The 20,469-nt window shown below is 48.2% G+C and overlaps 1 protein-coding gene across 1 annotated transcript in view; it reads right to left on the reverse strand.

Annotated features, from left to right (window-relative positions):
* LOC140402510 (pancreatic secretory granule membrane major glycoprotein GP2-like) overlaps positions 1-20,469 on the reverse strand; it is a 285,624-nt gene that overhangs the window by 88,666 nt on the left and 176,489 nt on the right. The window lies entirely within an intron of this gene.

Raw genomic sequence — 20,469 nt, forward strand, 5'->3', positions numbered from 1 at the left:
GTGTCCAGGGAGCTTTTCTAACACAGTATGTAGATTGTCCGACCAGAGGAGGGGCAATATTGGATTTAGTACTTGGTAATGAGCCAGGGCAAGTGATAGGTTTGTTAGTGGGGGAGCATTTTGGAGATACGGGTAAATACGGTGTTGTCAGACAAGAATTGAAGTGCATAAGTTGGGAACATAGGCTGTCAAGGAAGGACACAAGTGAAATGTGGAACTTGTTCAAGGAACAGGTACTACGTGTCCTTGATATGTATGTACCTGTCAGGCAGGGAAGAGATGGTCGAGTGAGGGAACCATGGTTGACAAGAGAGGTTGAATGTCTTGTTAAGAGGAAAAAGGAGACTTATGTAAGGCTGAGGAAACAAGGTTCAGACAGGGCATGGGAGGGATACAAGATAGCCAGGAGGGAACTGAAGAAAGGGATTAGGAGAGCTAAGAGAGGGCATGAACAATCTTTGGCGGGTAGGATGAAGGAAAACCCCAAGGCCTTTTACACATATGTGAGAAATATGAGAATGACTAGAGCGAGGGTAGGTCCGATCAAGGACAGTAGCGGGAGATTGTGTATTGAGTCTGAAGAGATAGGAGAGGTCTTGAACGAGTACTTTTCTTCTGTATTTACAAATGAGAGGGGCGATATTGTTGGAGAGGACAGTGTGAAACAGACTGGTAAGCTCGAGGAAATACTTGTTAGGAAGGAAGATATGTTGGGCATTTTGAGGATAGACAAGTCCCCCGGGCCTGACGGGATATATCCAAGGATTCTATGGGAAGCAAGAGATGAAATTGCAGAGCCGTTGGCAATGATCTTTTCGTCCTCACTGTAACAGGGGTGGTACCAGGGGATTGGAGAGTGGCGAATGTCGTGCCCCTGTTCAAAAAAGGGACTAGGGAAAACCCTGGGAATTACAGGCCAGTTAGTCTTACTTCGGTGGTAGGCAAAGTAATGGAAAGGGTACTGAAGTATAGGATTTCTGAGCATCTGGAAAGACACTGCTTGATTAGGGATAGTCAGCACGGATTTGTGAGGAGTAGGTCTTGCCTTACAAATCTTATTGAATTCTTTGAGGAGGTGACCAAGCATGTGGATGAAGGTAAAGCAGTGGATGTAGTGTACATGGATTTTAGTAAGGCATTTGATAAGGTTCCCCATGGTAGGCTTATGCAGAAAGTAAGGAGGCATGGGATAGTGGGAAATTTGGCCAGTTGGATAACGAACTGGCTAATCGATAGAAGTCAGAGAGTGGTGGTGGATGGCAAATATTCAGCCTGGATCCCAGTTACCAGTGGCGTACCGCAGAGATCAGTTCTGGGTCCTCTGCTGTTTGTGATTTTCATTAATGACTTGGATGAGGGAGTTGAAGGGTGGGTCAGTAAATTTGCAGATGATACGAAGATTGGTGGAGTTGTGGATAGTAAGGAGGGCTGTTGTCGGCTGCAAAGAGACATAGATAGGATGCAGAGCTGGGCTGAGAAGTGGCAGATGGAGTTTAACCCTGAAAAGTGTGAGGTTGTCCATTTTGGAAGGACAAATATGAATGCGGAATACAGGGTTAATGGTAGAGTTCTTGGCAATGTGGAGGAGCAGAGAGATCTTGGGGTCTACGTTCATACATCTTTGAAAGTTGCCACTCAAGTGGATAGAGCTGTGAAGAAGGCCTATGGTGTGCCCGCGTTCATTAACAGAGGGATTGAATTTAAGAGCCGTGAGGTGATGATGCAGCTGTACAAAACTTTGGTAAGGCCACATTTGGAGTACTGTGTACAGTTCTGGTCACCTCATTTTAGGAAGGATGTGGAAGCTTTGGAAAAGGTGCAAAGAAGATTTACCAGGATGTTACCTGGAATGGAGAGTAGGTCTTACGAGGAAAGGTTGAGGGTGCTAGGCCTTTTCTCATTAGAACGGAGAAGGATGAGGGGCGACTTGATAGAGGTTTATAAGATGATCAGGGGAATAAACAGAGTAGACAGTCAGAGACTTTTTCCCCGGGTGGAACAAACCATTACAAGGGGACATAAATTTAAGGTGAATGGTGGAAGATATAGGAGGGATATCAGAGGTAGGTTCTTTACCCAGCGAGTAGTGGGGGCATGGAATGCACTGCCTGTGGAAGTAGTTGAGTCGGAAACATTAGGGACCTTCAAGCAGCTATTGGATAGGTACATGGATTACGGTAAAATGATATAGTGTAGATTTATTTGTTCTTAAGGGCAGCACGGTAGCATTGTGGATAGCACAATGCTTCACAGCTCCAGGGTCCCAGGTTCGATTCCGGCTTGGGTCACTGTCTGTGCAGAGTCTGCACGTTCTCCCCGTGTGTGCTTGGGTTTCCTCCGGGTGCTCCGGTTTCCTCCCACAGTCCAAAGATGTGCAGGTTAGGTGGATTGGCCATGATAAATTGCCCTTAGTGTCCAAAATTGCCCTTAGTGTTGGGTGGAGGTGTTGAGTTTGGGTGGGGTGCTCTTTCCAAGAGCCGGTGCAGACTCAGGGGGCCGAATTGCCTCCTTCTGCACTGTAAATTCAATGATAATCTATGATTAATCTAGGGCAAAGGTTCGGCACAACATCGTGGGCCCAAGGGCCTGATGTGTGCTGTATTTTCTATGTTATAGAATCATAGAATCATAGAAGTTTACAGCATGGAAACAGGCCCTTCGGCCCAACCAGTCCATGCCGCCCAGTTTTTACCATTAAGCTAGTCCCAGTTGCCCGCACTCGGCCCATAACCCTCTATACCCATCTTACCCATGTAACCATCTAAATGCTTTTAGAAAGACACAATTGTACCCGCCTCTACTACTACCTCTGGCAGCCCATTCCAGACACTCACTACCCTCTGAGTGAAGAAATTGCCCCTCTGGGCCCTTCTGAATCTCTCCCCTCTCACCTTAAACCTATGCCCTCTAGTTTTAGACTCCCCTACCTTTGGGAAAAGATGTTGACTATCTACCTTATCTATGCCCCTCATTATTTTATAGACCTCTATAAGATCACCCCTTAGCCTCCTACGCTCCAGGGAAAAAAGTCCCAGTCTATCCAGCCTCTCCTTATAACTCAAACCATCAAGTCCCGGCAACATCCTAGTAAATCTTTTCTGCACTCTTTCTAGTTTAATAATATCCTTTCTATAATAGGGTGACCATAACTGCACACAGTATTCCAAGTGTGGCCGTACCAATGTCTTGTACAACTTCAACAAGACGTCCCAACTCCTATATTCAATGTTCTGACCAATGAAACCAAGCATGCCGAATGCCTTCTTCACCACCCTGTCCACCTGCGACTCCACCTTCAAGGAGCTATGAACCTGTACTCCTAGATCTCTTTGTTCTATAACTCTCCCCAACGCCATACCATTAACTGAGTAGGTCCTGGCCTGATTCGATCTGCCAAAATGCATCACCTCACATTTATCTAAATTAAATGTTCTATGTTCTCTCTCCCCCCACTCCCCTTTGTCCCTCTCTCTCTTCCCCACTCCCCTTTCTCTCTCTCTCTCCCACTCCCCTGTGTCTCTCTCTCCCCCGCACTCCCCTTTCTCTCTCTCTCTTCCCCACTCCCCTTTCTCTCTCTCCCCCCCACTCCCCTGTGTCTCTCTCTTCCCCACTCCACTTTCTCTCTCTCTCCCCCACTCCCCTGTGTCTCTCTCCCCCTCTCCCCCTTCCTGCTGTCTCTGTGCCACACTCTCTGGTCTCTCGCCTCTCAGACTTTCTCCCTCCCCTCCAGTCTCTCCCTTTCCCAATGATCGTGTCTCCTGTGAGGATGGTGTGTTCTGAGTTGTTTAATTTAATAGAATTTACAGTGCAGAAGGAAGCCGATCGGCCCATCAAGTCTGTACCGGCCCCGGACAGAGCACCCCACTTAAGCCCACGCCTTCACCCTATCGCCGTAATGTAGTAACCCCACCTAACCTTTTTTCGACACTTCAGGGCAATTTATCACGGCCAATCCACCTAACCTGCACATCTTTGGACTGTGGGAGGAAACTGGAGCACCCGGAGCAAACCCACACGGGGAGAACGGGCAGACTCCGCACAGACAGTGACCCAGCGGGGAATCGAACCTGGGACCCTGGAGCTGTGAACCAACTATACTAACAACTGTGCTACTGTGCTGGTCCCGTCTCGGTCAGCCCCAGCCCCGGTTTCTGACAACGTGGAGTGCAGCTTTCCCAGTTTCACAACAACATTCACACCCGGTTTAATCAGCCTGACCGAGCAGATGGCAACCACAAATCGAAAGCTGATGGAGACCAGTTTCCCATTGCCAGCTGTTGTTGTTTATGAGTTGATGTGGATTGGGGGATAACTCAGTCCTGATAAAGGTCTTGTCGGTCCGCACGGTGATCTGTGTAACTGTGACGAGCTGACAAACACGGGGCAGGACGTTCCTCACCACCCCGCAGCCTGTTTTGTGGCGGCAAAGGCCATTGGCCAGAGGCAGGATCTCCCAGTCCAATCGCAGCCAATGGGTTTTCCCCTTATTCACGCCCCCCGCCCCCAGCAAACGGGAGGGTTGGTGCGGGAACATTTTATATTTTATTTGCAGGATATTAATTTTGCAGCAAAGCTGTTTTCCACCAAAAGTGATCTTCACCATTTTAGAAGAAAGAACAATACCGCACAGGAACAGGCCCTTCGGCCCAACTCCCCGCGACAGGGGCAGTCTCCCCGCGACAGGGGCAGTCTCCCCGCGACAGGGGCAGGCCCTTCGGCCCAACTCCCCGCGACAGGGGCAGTCTCCCCGCGACAGGGGCAGTCTCCCCGCGACAGGGGCAGTCTCCCCGCGACAGGGGCAGTCTCCCCGCGACAGGGGCAGTCTCCCCGTCACAGGAACAGGCCCTTCGGCCCAACTCCCCGCGACACGGGCCGTCTCCCTGCGACACGGGCAGTCTCCCGCGACGGGGTCAGTCTCCCCGCGACGGGGGCAGTCTCCCCACGACGGGGGCAGTCTCCCCGCGACGGGGGCAGTCTCCCCGCGACAGGGGCAGTCTCCCTGTGTCGCAGGGAGGGTTTAAACTAGTATGGCAGGGGGGTGGGCACGGGAGCAATAGGTCAGAAGGTGAGAGCATTGAGGGAGAACTAGGGAATAGGGACAGTGTGGCTCTGAGGCAGAGCAGACGGGGAGAAGTTGCTGAACACAGCGGGTCTGGTGGCCTGAAGTGCATATGTTTTAATGCAAGGAGCACTACGGGTAAGGCAGATGAACTTAGAGCTTGGATTAGTACTTGGAACTATGATGTTGTGGCCATTACAGAGACCTAGTTGAGGGAAGGGCAGGATTGGCAGATAAACGTTCCAGGATTTAGATGTTTCAGGCGGGATAGAGGGGGATGTAAAATGGGAGGTGGAGTTGCGCTACTTGTTCGGGAGAATATCACAGCTGTACTGCGAGAGGACACCTCAGAGGGCAGTGAGGCTATATGGGTAGAGATCAGGAATAAGAAGGGTGCAGTCACAATGTTGGGGGTATACTACAGGCCTCCCAACAGCCAGCGGGAGATAGAGGAGCAGATAGGTAGACAGATTTTGGAAAAGAGTAAAAACAACAGGGTTGTGGTGATGGGAGACTTCAACTTCCCCAATATTGACTGGGACTCACTTAGTGCCAGGGGCTTAGACGGGGCGGAGTTTGTAAGGAGCATCCAGGAGGGCTTCTTAAAACAATATGTAGACAGTCCAACTAGGGAAGGAGCGGTACTGGACCTGGTATTGGGGAATGAGCCCGGCCAGGTGGTAGATGTTTCAGTAGGGGAGCATTTCGGTAACAGTGACCACAATTCAGTAAGTTTTAAAGTACTGGTGGACAAGGATAAGAGTGGTCCGAGGATGAATGTGCTAAATTGGGGGAAGGCTAATTATAACAATATTAGGCGAGAACTGAAGAACATAGATTGTGGGCGGATGTTTGAGGGCAAATCAACATCTGACATGTGGGAGGCTTTCAAGTGGCAGTTGAAAGGAATACAGGACCGGCATGTTCCTGTGAGGAAGAAAGATAAATACGGCAATTTTCGGGAACCTTGGATGACGAGTGATATTGTAGGCCTCGTCAAAAAGACAAAGGAGGCATTTGTCAGGGCTAAAAGGCTGGGAACAGATGAAGCCTGCGTGGAATATAAGGAAAGTAGGAAGGAACTTAAGCAAGGAGTCAGGAGGGCTAGAAGGGGTCACGAAAAGTCATTGGCAAATAGGGTGAAGGAAAATCCCAAGGCTTTTTACACGTACATAAAAAGCAAGAGGGTAGCCAGGGAAAGGGTTGGCCCACTGAAGGATAGGCAAGGGAATCTATGTGTGGAGCCAGAGGAAATGGGCGAGGAACTAAATGAATACTTTGCATCAGTATTCACCAAAGAGAAGGAATTGGTAGATGTTGAGTCTGGAGAAGCGGGTGCAGATAGCCTGGGTCACATTGTGATCCAAAAAGACGAGGTGTTGGGTGTCTTAAAAAATATTAAGGTAGATAAGTCCCCAGGGCCTGATGGGATCTACCCCAGAATACTGAAGGAGGCTGGAGAGGAAATTGCTGAGGCCTTGACAGAAATCTTTGGATCCTCGCTGTCTTCAGGGGATGTCCCGGAGGACTGGAGAATAGCCAATGTTGTTCCTCTGTTTAAGAAGGGTAGCAAGGATAATCCCGGGAACTACAGGTCGGTGAGCCTTACTTCAGTGGTAGGGAAATTACTGGAGAGAATTCTTCGAGACAGGATCTACTCCCATCTGGAAGCAAATGGACGTATTAGTGAGAGGCAGCACGGTTTTGTGAAGGGGAGGTCGTGTCTCACTAACTTGATAGAGTTTTTCGAGGAGGTCACTAAGATGATTGATGCAGGTAGGGCAGTAGATGTTGTCTATATGGACTTCAGTAAGGCCTTTGACAATGTCCCTCATGGTAGACTTGTACAAAAGGTGAAGTCACACGGGATCAGGGGTGAGCTGGCAAGGTGGATACAGAACTGGCTAGGCCATAGAAGGCAGAGAGTAGCAATGGAGGGATGCTTTTCTAATTGGAGGGCTGTGACCAGTGGTGTTCCACAGGGATCAGTGCTGGGACCTTTGCTCTTTGTAGTATATATAAATGATTTGGAGGAAAATGTAACTGGTCTGATTAGTAAGTTTGCAGACGACACAAAGGTTGGTGGAATTGTGGATAGCGATGAGGACTGTCGGAGGATACAGCAGGATTTAGATTGTCTGGAGACTTGGGCAGAGAGATGGCAGATGGAGTTTAATCTGGACAAATGTGAGGTAATGCATTTTGGAAGGTCTAATGCAGGTAGGGAATATACAGTGAATGGTAGAACCCTCAAGAATATTGAAAGTCAAAGAGATCTAGGAGTACAGGTCCACAGGTCATTGGAAGGGGCAACACAGGTGGAGAAGGTAGTCAAGAAGGCATACGGCATGCTTGCCTTCATTGGCCGGGGCATTGAGTATAAGAATTGGCAAGTCATGTTGCAGCTGTATAGAACCTTAGTTAGGCCACACTTGGAGTATAGTGTTCAATTCTGGTCGCCACACTACCAGAAGGATGTGGAGGCTTTAGAGAGGGTGCAGAAGAGATTTACCAGAATGTTGCCTGGTATGGAGGGCATTAGCTATGAGGAACGATTGAATAAACTCGGTTTGTTCTCACTGGAACGAAGGGGGTTGAGGGGAGACCTGATAGAGGTATATAAAATTATGAGGGGCATAGACAGAGTGGATAGTCAGAGGCTTTTCCCCAGGGTAGAGGGGTCAATTACTAGGGGGCATAGGTTTAAGGTGAGAGGGGCAAGGTTTAGAGTAAATGTACGAGGCAAGTTTTTTACGCAGAGGGTAGTGGGTGCCTGGAACTCGCTACCGGAGGAGGTAGTGGAAGCAGGGACGATAGGGACATTTAAGGGGCATCTTGACAAATATATGAATAGGATGGGAATAGAAGGATACGGACCCAGGAAGTGTAGAAGATTGTAGTTTAGTGGGGCAGCATGGTCGGCACGGGCTTGGAGGGCCGAAGGGCCTGTTCCTGTGCTGTACATTTCTTTGTTCTTTGTTCTTTGAACAGGCCCTTCGGCCCAACTCCCCGCGACAGGGGCAGTCTCTCCGTGACTGGGACAGTCTCCCCGTGACAGGAACAGGCCCTTCGGCCCAACTCCCCGCGACAGGGGCAGTCTCCCCGTGACTGGGACAGTCTCCCCGTGACAGGAACTAGCCCTTCGGCCCCCCCCCCCCCCCCCCCCGCGACAGGGGCAGTCTCCCCGCGACAGGGGCAGTCCCTCCGCGACAGGGTCAGTCACCCCGCGACAGGGGCTGTCTCCCCGTGACAGGAACAGGCCCTTTGGCACAACTCCCCCTGACTGGGACACTTTCCCCGTGACAGGGACAGTCTCCCCGTGACAGGGACAGTCTCCCCGTGACAGGGACAGTCTCCCCGCGACAGGGGCAGTCTCTCCGCGACAGGGACAGTCTCCCCATGACAGGTACAGTCTCCCCGCGACAGGGGCAGTCTCCCCGTGACAGGAACAGGCCCTTCGGCCCAACACGTCTCTACCAGTCATGATATCCACCTTGGCCAAAACCCTCAGCACTTTCTTGTGTCGTATCCCTCTCTACCCATCGTATCCATGTATTTGTCAAGATACCTCCTGAACGCCGTTAATGTAAAAGAGCAATTTGTAACTCACTCCCAGTGAGTTCTCCCAGTGAGCCAGAGCAGGCACAGCCAGGAGTGAGGCACATCGAAGCGTGAGTTTAGGAATTTGAAGCGAGGTGGGAATTCAAAACTGGGTGGGGGGTGCTTCTTATCCCTGGTAAGACATGGAAGGAGATCCCAGACCCGTGTCATGCTCCTCATGTGCGATGTGGGAGCTCAGGGACACGTCCACTGACCGTGGCTCCTTCACGTGCAAGAAGTGTGTCCAGTTGCAGCTCCTGTTAGGCCGCTTGACGGCTCTGGAGCTGCGGATGGACTCACTTTGGAGCATCCGCGATGCTGAGGACGTCGTGCATTGCACGTTTAGCGAGTTGGTCACACCATAGGGGAGAATAACTAAGGGAGATAGAAAATGGGTGACCAGAAGACAGAGCAAGAGTAGGAAGGCAGTGCAGGTGTTCCCTGCGGCTATCTCCCAGCAAAACAGACATACCGCTTTGGATGCTGTTGACGGAGATGGCTCACCAGGGGAAGGCAGCAGCCAGGTTCATGGCACCGTGGCTGGCTCTGCTGCACAGAAGGGCAGGAAGAAGAATGGCAGGGCTATAGTGATAGGGGACTCAATGATAAGGGGAATAGAGACAGGCGGTTCTGCGGATTCAATCGAGACTCCAGGACGGTATGTTTCCTCCCTGGTGCAAGGGTCAAGGATGTCTCAGAGCGGCTGCAGGACATTCTGAGGGGGGGGGGGGGGGGTGACCAGCCAGCTGTCGTGGTGCACATAGGCACCAAGGATATATATAAAAAATGGGATGAGGGCCTACAAGTTGAATTCTGGGAGTTAGGAGTTAAACCACAAAGTAGGAACTCAAACTTAATAATCTCAGGATTGCTACCATTGCACAAGCTAGTCAGAGTAGGAAAGTCAGGATAGATAGGATGAATGTGTGGCTTGAGAGATGGTGCAAGAGGGAGGGATTCAAATTCCTGGGGCATTGGAACCGATCCTGGGGAGGTGGGACCAATATAAATCGGACGGTCTGCACCTGGGCAGGAGTGGAAGTAGAGCTGTTTGGGAGGGTTTAAACTAATGTGGCAGGGCGATGGGAACCGATGCAGGAAGTCGGAGGGAAGTAAAACGGTGACAGAAACAAAGGAATAAAACAGGAAGTGAAAAGACAAATGGAAAACGAAGCAGCAGGTTGTTACAGGAAGGTATGGATTCAGCGAAAAGGAAAATTAGGAGAAACGGTAAAAGGAAAAATAACTTAGGAGAAGTAACTGATGGGTTCGGAGTAAGTCAAATGAGTTGATGGTGCAAATCATCGTGAATGACTATGATTTAGTGGCCATTACTGAAACATGGTTAAAGGATGGTCACAACTGGGAGTTAAATATCCAAGCGTATCAAACTATTCGGAAGGACAGAGTGGATGGTACGGGAGGTTGTGTAGCTCTGTTTTTTAAGGATGACATCCGGGCAGTTGTGAGGGATGACATCGGTGCTATGGAGGATAAGGTTGAATCCATGTGGGTGGAAATCAGGAATAGGAAGGCGAAAAAGTCACTGATAGGAGTAATCTATAGGCCACCAAATAGTAACATTATGGTGGGGCTGGCAATAAACAAAGAAATAACTGATGCATGTAGAAATGGTGCAGGAGTTATCATGGGGGATTTTAATCTCCATGTCGATTGGTTTAACCAGGTCGGTCAAGGCAGCCTTGAGGAGGAGTTTATAGAATGTATCCGCGATAGTTTCCTAGAACAGTATGTAATGGAACCTACGAGGGAACAAGCGGTCCTAGATCTGGTCCTGTGTAATGAGACAGGATTGATTCAGGATCTCATAGTTAGGGATCCTCTCGGAAGGAGCAATCACAATATGGTGGAATTAAAAATACAGATGGAGGGTGAGAAGATAAAATCAAACACTAGTGTTTTGTGCTTAAACAAAGGAGATTACAATGGGATGAGAGAAGAACTAGCTAAGGTAGACTGGGAGCAAAGACTTTATGGTGAAACAGTTGAGGAACAGTGGAGAACCTGCCAAGTGATTTTTCACAGTGCTCAGCAAAGGTTTATACCAACAAAAAGGATGGAGGTAGAAAAGGGAAAATTGACCGTGGATATGAAATAAAATGAATGAAATGAAAATCGCTTATTGTCACAAGTAGGCTTCAATGAAGTTACTGTGAAAAGCCCCTAGTCGCCACATTCCTGCGCCTGTTCGGGGAGGCTGTTACGGGAATCGAACCGTGCTGCTGGCCTGCCTTGGTCTGCTTTCAAATCCAGCGATTTTAGCCCTGTGCTAATCTAAGGAAATAAGGGAGAGTATAAAATTGAAGGAAAAAGCATACAAAATGGCAAAAATTCGTGGGAGACTAGAGGATTTGGAAATCTTTAGGGGGTAACAGAAAGCTACGAAAAAAGATTTAAAGAAGAGCAAGATAGATTATGAGAGTAAATGTCACGGAAAAAACAAGCCAAAACTTCGAGGTAAGCCATGGGGTACGGGCCTCTGGCACGGAGTCTGTCCCTGTTGCTCAGAAGGGAAGGGGGGAGAGGAGCAGAGCATTAGTAATTGGGGACTCTATAGTCAGGGGCACAGATAGGAGATTTTGGGAGCGTGAGAGACTCACGTTTGGTATGTTGCCTCCCAGGTGCAAGGGTACGTGATGTCTCGGATCGTTTTTTCCGGGTCCTTAGGGGGAGGGGGAGCAGCCCCAAGTCGTGGTCCACATTGGCACTAACGACATAGGTAGGAAAGGGGACAAGGATGTCAGGCAGGCTTTCAGGGAGCTAGGATGGAAGCTCAGAACTAGAACAAACAGAGTTGTTATCTCTGGGTTGTTGCCCGTGCCACGTGATAGTGAGATGAGGAATAGGGAGAGAGAGCATTTAAACACGTGGCTACGGGGATGGTGCAGGCGGGAGGGATTCAGATTTCTGGATTACTGGGGCTCTTTCTGGGGAAGGTGGGACCTCTACAGACAGGATGGTCTATATCTGAACCTGAGGGGCACAAATATCCTGGGGGGGAAATTTGTTAGTGCTCTTTGGGGGGGTTTAAACTAATGCAGCAGGGGCATGGGAACCTGGATTGTAGTTTTAGGGTAAGGGAGAATGAGAGTATAGAGGTCAGGAGCACAGATTTGACGTCGCAGGAGGGGGCCAGTGTTCAGGTAGGTGGTTTGAAGTGTGTCTACTTCAATGCCAGGAGTATACAAAACAAGGTAGGGGAACTGGCAGCATGGGTTGGTACCTGGGACTTCGATGTTGTGGCCATTTCGGAGACATGGATAGAGCAGGGACAGGAATGGATGTTGCAGGTTCCGGGGTTTAGGTGTTTTAGTAAGCTCAGAGAAGGAGACAAAAGAGGGGGAGGTGTGGCGCTGCTAGTCAAGAGCAGTATTACGGTGGCGGAGAGGATGCTAGATGGGGACTCTTCTTCCGAGGTAGTATGGGCTGAAGTTAGAAACAGGAAAGGAGAGGTCACCCTGTTGGGAGTTTTTTATAGGCCTCCTAATAGTTCTCGGGATGTAGAGGAAAGGATGGCGAAGATGATTCTGGATATGAGCGAAAGTAACAGGGTAGTTATTATGGGAGACTTTAACTTTCCAAATATTGACTGGAAAAGATATAGTTCGAGTACAATAGATGGGTCGTTTTTTGTACAGTGTGTGCAGGAGGGTTTCCTGAAACAATATGTTGACAGGCCAACAAGAGGCGAGGCCACGTTGGATTTGGTTTTGGGTAATGAACCAGGCCAGGTGTTGGATTTGGAGGTAGGAGAGCACTTTGGGGACAGTGACCACAATTCGGTGACGTTTACGTTAATGATGGAAAGGGATAAGTATACACCACAGGGCAAGAGTTATAGCTGGGGGAAGGGCAATTATGATGCCATTAGACGTGACTTGGGGGGGATAAGGTGGAGAAGTAGGCTGCAAGTGTTGGGCACACTGGATAAGTGGGGCTTGTTCAAGGATCAGCTACTGCGTGTTCTTGATAAGTATGTACCGTTCAGACAGGGAGGAAGGCGTTGAGCGAGGGAACCGTGGTTTACCAAGGAAGTGGAATCTCTTGTTAAGAGGAAGAAGGAGGCCTATGTGAAGATGAGGTGTGAAGTTTCGGTTGGGGCGATGGATAGTTACAAGGTAGCGAGGAAGGAACTAAAGAGAGATCTAAGACGAGCAAGGAGGGGACATGAGAAGTATTTGGCAGGAAGGATCAAGGAAAACCCAAAAGCTTTCTATAGGTATGTCAGGAATAAGCGAATGACTAGGGAAAGAGTAGGACCAGTCAAGGACAGGGATGGGAAATTGTGTGTGGAGTCTGAAGAGATAGGCGAGATACTAAATGAATATTTTTCGTCAGTATTCACTCAAGAAAAAGATAATGTTGTGGAGGAGAATGCTGAGCCCCAGGCTAATAGAATAGATGGCATTGAGGTACGTAGGGAAGAGGTGTTGGCAATTCTGGACTGGCTGAAATAGATAAGTCCCCGGGACCTGATGAGATTTATCCTAGGATTCTCTGGGAGGCCAGGGAAGAGTTTGCTGGACCTTTGTCTTTGATTTTTATGTCATCATTGGCTACAGGAATAGTGCCAGAGGACTGGAGGACAGCAAATGTGGTCCCTTTGTTCAAAAAGGGGAGCAGAGACAACCCCGGCAACTATAGACCGATGAGCCTCACGTCTGTAGTGGGTAAAGTCTTGGAGGGGATTATAAGGGACAAGATTTATAATCATCTAGATAGGAATAATATGATCAGGGATAGTCAGCATGGCTTTGTGAAGGGTAGGTCATGCCTCACAAACCTTATTGAGTTCTTTGAGAAGGTGACTGAACAGGTAGACGAGGGTAGAGCAGTTGATGTGGTGTATATGGATTTCAGCAAAGCGTTTGATAAGGTTCCCCACGGTAGGCTATTGCAAAAAATACGGAGGCTGGGGATTGAGGGTGATTTAGAGATGTGGATCAGAAATTGGCTAGCTGAAAGAAGACAGAGGGTGGTGGTTGATGGGAAATGTTCAGAATAACAAAGAACAAAACAAAGAACAAAGAAATGTACAGCACAGGAACAGGCCCTTCGGCCCTCCAAGCCCGTGCCGACCATACTGCCCGACTAAACTACAATCTTCTACACTTCCTGGGTCCGTATCCTTCTATTCCCATCCTATTCATATATTTGTCAAGATGCCCCTTAAATGTCCCTATCGTCCCTGCCTCCACTACCTCCTCCGGTAGTGAGTTCCAGGCACCCACTACCCTCTGCGTAAAAAACTTGCCTCGGACATCTACTCTAAACTTTGCCCCTCTCACCTTAAACCTATGCCCCCTAGTAATTGACCCCTCTACCCTGGGGAAAAGCCTCTGACTATCCACTCTGTCTATGCCCCTCATAATTTTGTATACCTCTATCAGGTCGCCCCTCAACCTCCTTCGTTCCAGTGAGAACAAACCGAGTTTATTCAATCGCTCCTCATAGCTTATGCCCTCCATACCAGGCAACATTCTGGTAAATCTCTTCTGCACCCTCTCTAAAGCCTCCACATCCTTCTGGTAGTGTGGCGACCAGAATTGAACACTATACTCCAAGTGTGGCCTAACTAAGGTTCTATACAGCTGCAACATGACTTGCCAATTCTTATACTCAATGCCCCGGCCAATGAAGGCAAGCATGCCGTATGCCTTCTTGACTACCTTCTCCACCTGTGTAGCCCCTTTCAGTGATCTGTGGACCTGTACTCCTAGATCTCTTTGACTTTCAATACTCTTGAGGGTTCTACCATTCACTGTATATTCCCTACCTGCATTAGCCCTTCCAAAATGCATTACCTCACATTTGTCCAGGTTAAACTCCATCTGCCATCTCTCCGCCCACGTCTCCAGACAATCTAAATCCTGCTGTATCCTCAGACAGTCCTCATCGCTATCCGCAATTCCACCAACCTTTGTGTCGTCTGCAAACTTACTAATCAGACCAGTTACATTTTCCTCCAAATCATTTATATATACTACAAAGAGCAAAGGTCCCAGCACTGATCCCTGTGGAACACCACTGGTCACAGCCCTCCAATTAGAAAAGCATCCCTCCATTGCTACCCTCTGCCTTCTATGGCCTAGCCAGTTCTGTATCCACCTTGCCAGTTCACCCCTGATCCCGTGTGACTTCACCTTTTGTACTAGTCTACCATGAGGGACCTTGTCAAAGGCCTTACTGAAGTCCATATAGACAACATCTACTGCCCTACCTGCATCAATCATCTTAGTGACCTCCTCGAAAAACTCTATCAAGTTAGTGAGACACGACCTCCCCGTCACAAAACCGTGCTGCCTCTCACTAATACGTCCATTTGCTTCCAAATGGGAGTAGATCCTGTCTCGAAGAATTCTCTCCAGTAATTTCCCTACCACTGAAGTAAGGCTCACCGGCCTGTAGTTCCCGGGATTATCCCTGCCACCCTTCTTAAACAGAGGAACAACATTGGCTATTCTCCAGTCCTCCGGGACATCCCCTGAAGACAGCGAGGATCCAAAGATTTCTGTCAAGGCCTCAGCAATTTCCTCTCCAGCCTCCTTCAGTATTCTGGGGTAGATCCCATCCGGCCCTGGGGACTTATCTACCTTAATATTTTTTAAGACACCCAACACCTCGTCTTTTTGGATCACAATGTGACCCAGGCTATCTACACCCCCTTCTCCAGACTCAACATCTACCAATTCCTTCTCTTTGGTGAATACTGATGCAAAGTATTCATTTAGTACCTCGCCCATTTCCTCTGGCTCCACACATAGATTCCCTTGCCTATCCTTCAGTGGGCCAACCCTTTCCCTGGCTACCCTCTTGCTTTTTATGTAAGTGTAAAAAGCCTTGGGATTTTCCTTAACCCTATTTGCCAATGACTTTTCATGACCCCTTCTAGCCCTCCTGACTCCTTGCTTAAGTTCCTTCCTACTTTCCTTATATGCCACACAGACTTCGTCTGTTCCCAGCCTTTTAGCCCTGACAAATGCCTCCTTTTTCTTTTTGACGAGGCCTACAATATCACTTGTCATCCAAGGTTCCCGAAAATTGCCGTATTTATCTTTCTTCCTCACAGGAACATGCCTGTCCTGTATTCCTTTCAACTGACACTTGAAAGCCTCCCACATGTCAGATGTTGATTTGCCCTCAAACATCCGCCCCCAATCTATGTTCTTCAGTTCCCGCCTAATATTGTTATAATTAGCCTTCCCCCAATTTAGCACATTCATCCTCGGACCACTTTTATCCTTGTCCACCAGTACTTTAAAACTTACTGAATTGTGGTCACTGTTACCGAAATGCTCCCCTACTGAAACATCTACCACCTGGCCGGGCTCATTCCCCAATACCAGGTCCAGTACCGCCCCTTCCCTAGTTGGACTGTTTACATATTGTTTTAAGAAGCCCTCCTGGATGCTCCTTACAAACTCTGCCCCGTCTAAGCCCCTGGCACTAAGTGAGTCCCAGTCAATATTGGGGAAGTTGAAGTCTCCCATCACCACAACCCTGTTGTTTTTACTCTTTTCCAAAATCTGTCTACCTATCTGATCCTCTATCTCCCGCTGGCTGTTGGGAGGCCTGTAGTATACCCCCAACATTGTGACTGCACCCTTCTTATTCCTGATCTCTACCCATATAGCCTCACTGCCCTCTGAGGTGTCCTCTCGCTGTATAGCTGTGATACTCTCCTGAACAAGTAGCGCAACTCCGCCTCCCCTTTTACATCCCCCTCTATCCCGCCTGAAACATCTAAATCCTGGAACGTTTAGCTGCCAATCCTGCCCTTCCCTCAACCAGGTCTCTGTAATGGCAACAACATCATAGTTCCAAGTAGTAATCCAAGCTCTAAGTTCATCTGCCTTACCCGTAATGCTCCTTGCATTAAAACATATGCACTTCAGGCCACCAGACCCGCTGTGTTCAGCAACTTCTCCCCGTCTGCTCTGCCTCAGAGCCACACTGTCCCTATTCCCTAGTTCTCCCTCAATGCTCTCACCTTCTGACCTATTGCTCCCGTGCCCACCCCCCTGCCATACTAGTTTAAACCCTCCCGTGTGACACTAGCAAATCTCGCGGCCAGGATATTTATGCCTCTCCGGTTTAGATGCAACCCGTCCATCTTATACAGGTCACACCTGCCCCGGAAGAGCTCCCAGTGGTCCAGATAACAGAAACCCTCCCTCCTACACCAGCTGTTTAGCCACGTGTTTGTCTGCTCTATCTTCCTATTTCTAGCCTCACTGGCACGTGGCACAGGGAGTAATCCCGAGATTACAACCCTCGAGGTCCTGTCTTTTAACTTTCTGCCTAGCTCCCTGAACTCCTGCTGCAGGACCTCATGCCCCTTCCTGCCTATGTCGTTAGTACCAATATGTACAACGACCTCTGCCTGTTTGCCCTCCCCCTTCAGGATTCCCTCTACCCGTTCGGAGACATCCTGGACCCTGGCACCAGGGAGGCAACATACCATCCTGGAGTCTCTTTCACGTCCACAGAAGCGCCTATCTGTGCCCCTGACTATAGAGTCCCCTATAACTATTACTCTTCTGCGCTTTGACCCTCCCTTCTGAACATCAGAGCCAGCCGTGGTGCCACTGCTCTGGCTGCTGCTGTTTTCCCCTGATAGGCTATCCCCCCCGACAGTATCCAAAGGGGTATATCTGTTCGAGAGGGGGACAACCACAGGGGATTCCTGCACTGACTGCCTGCCCTTTCTGGTGGTCACCCATTTCTCTGCCTGCACCTTGGGTGTGACCACACTTACATAACTGCGATCTATGACGCTTTCCGCCACCTGCATGCTCCTAAGTGCATCCAATTGCTGCTCCAACCGAACCACGCGGTCTGTGAGGAGCTGCAGTTGGGTGCACTTTCTGCAGATGAAGCCATCCGGGACGCTGGAAGCCTCCCGGACCTGCCACATCTCACAGTCAGAGCACAGCACCCCTCTAACTGACATTGCGTCAATTAATTAAAATTAAAATTTGTCTTTTTTTTTTATAAATACTTTTTTTTTTTAAATTACAAAGTTACTGTCAACTATCTGTTTCCTAGCACTAGATTTCTAATAGAAATGCGATAGCTAACTATAATATTCTCCGATCTCTGGCTTAGATATCCTCTAAATTATAATTAAGTTATTATGTTTAATTAGTTCCCAAATACTCAAAAAAATTTAGGTTAGAATCCCAACCAGTCACTCAGGTCACAGCTTTTCTGGAGTACAGTCACAAGTGTACAGTCTGGAGTACAGTCACAAGTGGAGTACCACAAGGATCTGTTCTGGGGCCGTTGCTGTTTGTCATTTTTATCAATGACCTAGAGGAAGGCGCAGAAGGGTGGGTGAGTAAATTTGCAGACGATACTAAAGTCGGTGGTGTTGTCGATAGTGTGGAAGGATGTAGCAGGTTACGGAGGGATATAGATAAGCTGCAGAGCTGGGCTGCGAGGTGGCAAATGGAGTTTAATGTAGAGAAGTGTGAGGTAATTCACTTTGGAAGGAATAACAGGAATGCGGAATATTTGGCTAATGGTAAAGTTCTTGAAAGTGTGGATGAGCAGAGGGATCTAGGTGTCCATGTACATAGATCCCTGAAAGTTGCCACCCAGGTTGATAGGGTTGTGAAGAAGGCCTATGGAGTGTTGGCCTTTATTGGTAGAGGGATTGAGTTCCGGAGTCGGGAGGTCATGTTGCAGCTGTACAGAACTCTGGTACGGCCGCATTTGGAGTATTGCGTACAGTTCTGGTCACCGCATTATAGGAAGGACATGGAGGCTTTGGAGCGGGTGCAGAGGAGATTTACCAGGATGTTGCCTGGTATGGAGGGAAAATCTTATGAGGCAAGGCTGATGGACTTGAGGTTGTTTTCGTTGGAGAGAAGAAGGTTAAGAGGAGACTAATAGAGGCATACAAAATGATCAGGGGGTTGGATAGGGTGGACAGTGAGAGCCTTCTCCCGCGGATGGATATGGCTGGCACGAGGGGACACAACTTTAAACTGAGGGGTAATAGATATAGGTCAGAGGTAGGTTCTTTACGCAAAGAGTAGTGAGGCCGTGGAATGCCCTACCTGCTACAGTAGTGAACTCGCCAACATTGAGGGCATTTAAAAGTTTATTGGATAAACATATGGATGAAAATGGCATAGTGTAGGTTAGATGGCTTTTGTTTCGGTGCAACATCGTGGGCCGAAGGGCCTGTACTGCGCTGTATTGTTCTATGTTCTATGTTCTATGTTTCGCAAAGTTCTTTTATTATAACACGAAGTTCGTGGAGGGAGTTAGAGTGACCACCGTCCTTCTAATTGTCCCCACTTTACAAGAGGATAGCAGTACTTTATATGGTTTAATAAGCAATATTATGGAAAAACGAGGCATTCCTTTGGTAAGCCCAGACACAGACAAGCGAGCAGATTTTAAACAACAGGCCTTGAATTCCCAGCCTAAGGACAATAATAATCGTCTACTCTCAGTAAAATGTGCAGCTGTGCACTTGTTTACATAGTCTAACCTTCTGCCTATTACATGCAGAACTTCTTGACTGAAATAAAGGTAATATATCCATCATGCTTTGCCAAATGCCTATTGCCATGAAATATAGTCAAGCAGCCAGTTAAGAAGGAGTACAGGGTATTAAGGCAACTAATTCGACAACTAAAGTTCCTTCTGCAGTAAACTTGCTCAGAATATAAAAACAGACAGCAAAAGTTTCTACAAATATATGAAACAAAAAAGAGTGGCTAAGGTAAATATTGGTCCTTTAGAGGATGAGAAGGGAGATTTAGTAATGGGAGATGAGGAAATGGCTGAGGAACTGAACAGGTTTTTTGGGTCGGTCTTCACAGTGGAAGACACAAAAAACATGCCAGTTACTGATGGAAATGAGGCTATGACAGGTGAGGACCTTGAGAGGATTGTTATCACCAAGGAGGTAGTCACGGGCAAGCGAATGGGGCTAAAGGTAGACAAGTCTCCTGGCCCTGATGGAATGCATCCCAGAGTGCTAAAAGAGATGGCTAGGAAAATTGCAAATGCACTAGTGATAATTTACCAAAATTCACTAGACTCTGGGGTGGTCCCGGCGGATAGGAAATTAGCAAACGTGACACCACTGTTTAGAAAAGGAGGTAGATAGAAAACCTGAAATTATAGGCCAGTGAGCTTAACTTCGGTAGTAGGGAAGATGCGCATCTATCATCAAGGAAGAAATAGCGAGGCATCTGGATGGAAATTGTCCGATTGGGCAGACGCAGCATGGGTTCATAAAGGGCAGGTCGTGCCTAACTAATTTAGTGGAATTTTTTGAGGACATTACCAGTGCGGTAGATAACGGGGAGCCAATGGATGTGGTATATCTGGGTTTCCAGAAAGCCTTTGACAAGGTGCCACACAAAAGGTTGCTGCATAAGATAAAGATGCATGTCGTTAAGGGTAAAGTAGTAGCATGGATAGAGGATTGGTTAATTAATAGAAAGCAAAGAGTGGGGATTAATGGGTGTTTCACTGGTAGGCAATCAGTAGCTAGTGGTGTCCCTCAGGGATCAGTGATGGGCCCACAATTGTTCACAATTTACATAAATGATTTGGAGTTGGGGACCAAGGGCAATGTGTCCAAGTTTGCAAACGACACGAAGATGAGTGGTAAAGCAAAAAGTGCAGAGGATACTGGAAGTCTGCAGAGGGATTTGGATAGTTAAGTGACTGGGCTAGAGTCTGGCAGATGGAATATAATGTTGACAAATGTGAGGTTATCCATTTTGGTATAACAGCAAAAGGGATTATTATTTAAATGATAA

The sequence above is a fragment of the Scyliorhinus torazame genome, chromosome 25, assembly GCF_047496885.1.
Source record: "Scyliorhinus torazame isolate Kashiwa2021f chromosome 25, sScyTor2.1, whole genome shotgun sequence".
NCBI classification, from domain to species: domain Eukaryota; kingdom Metazoa; phylum Chordata; class Chondrichthyes; order Carcharhiniformes; family Scyliorhinidae; genus Scyliorhinus; species Scyliorhinus torazame.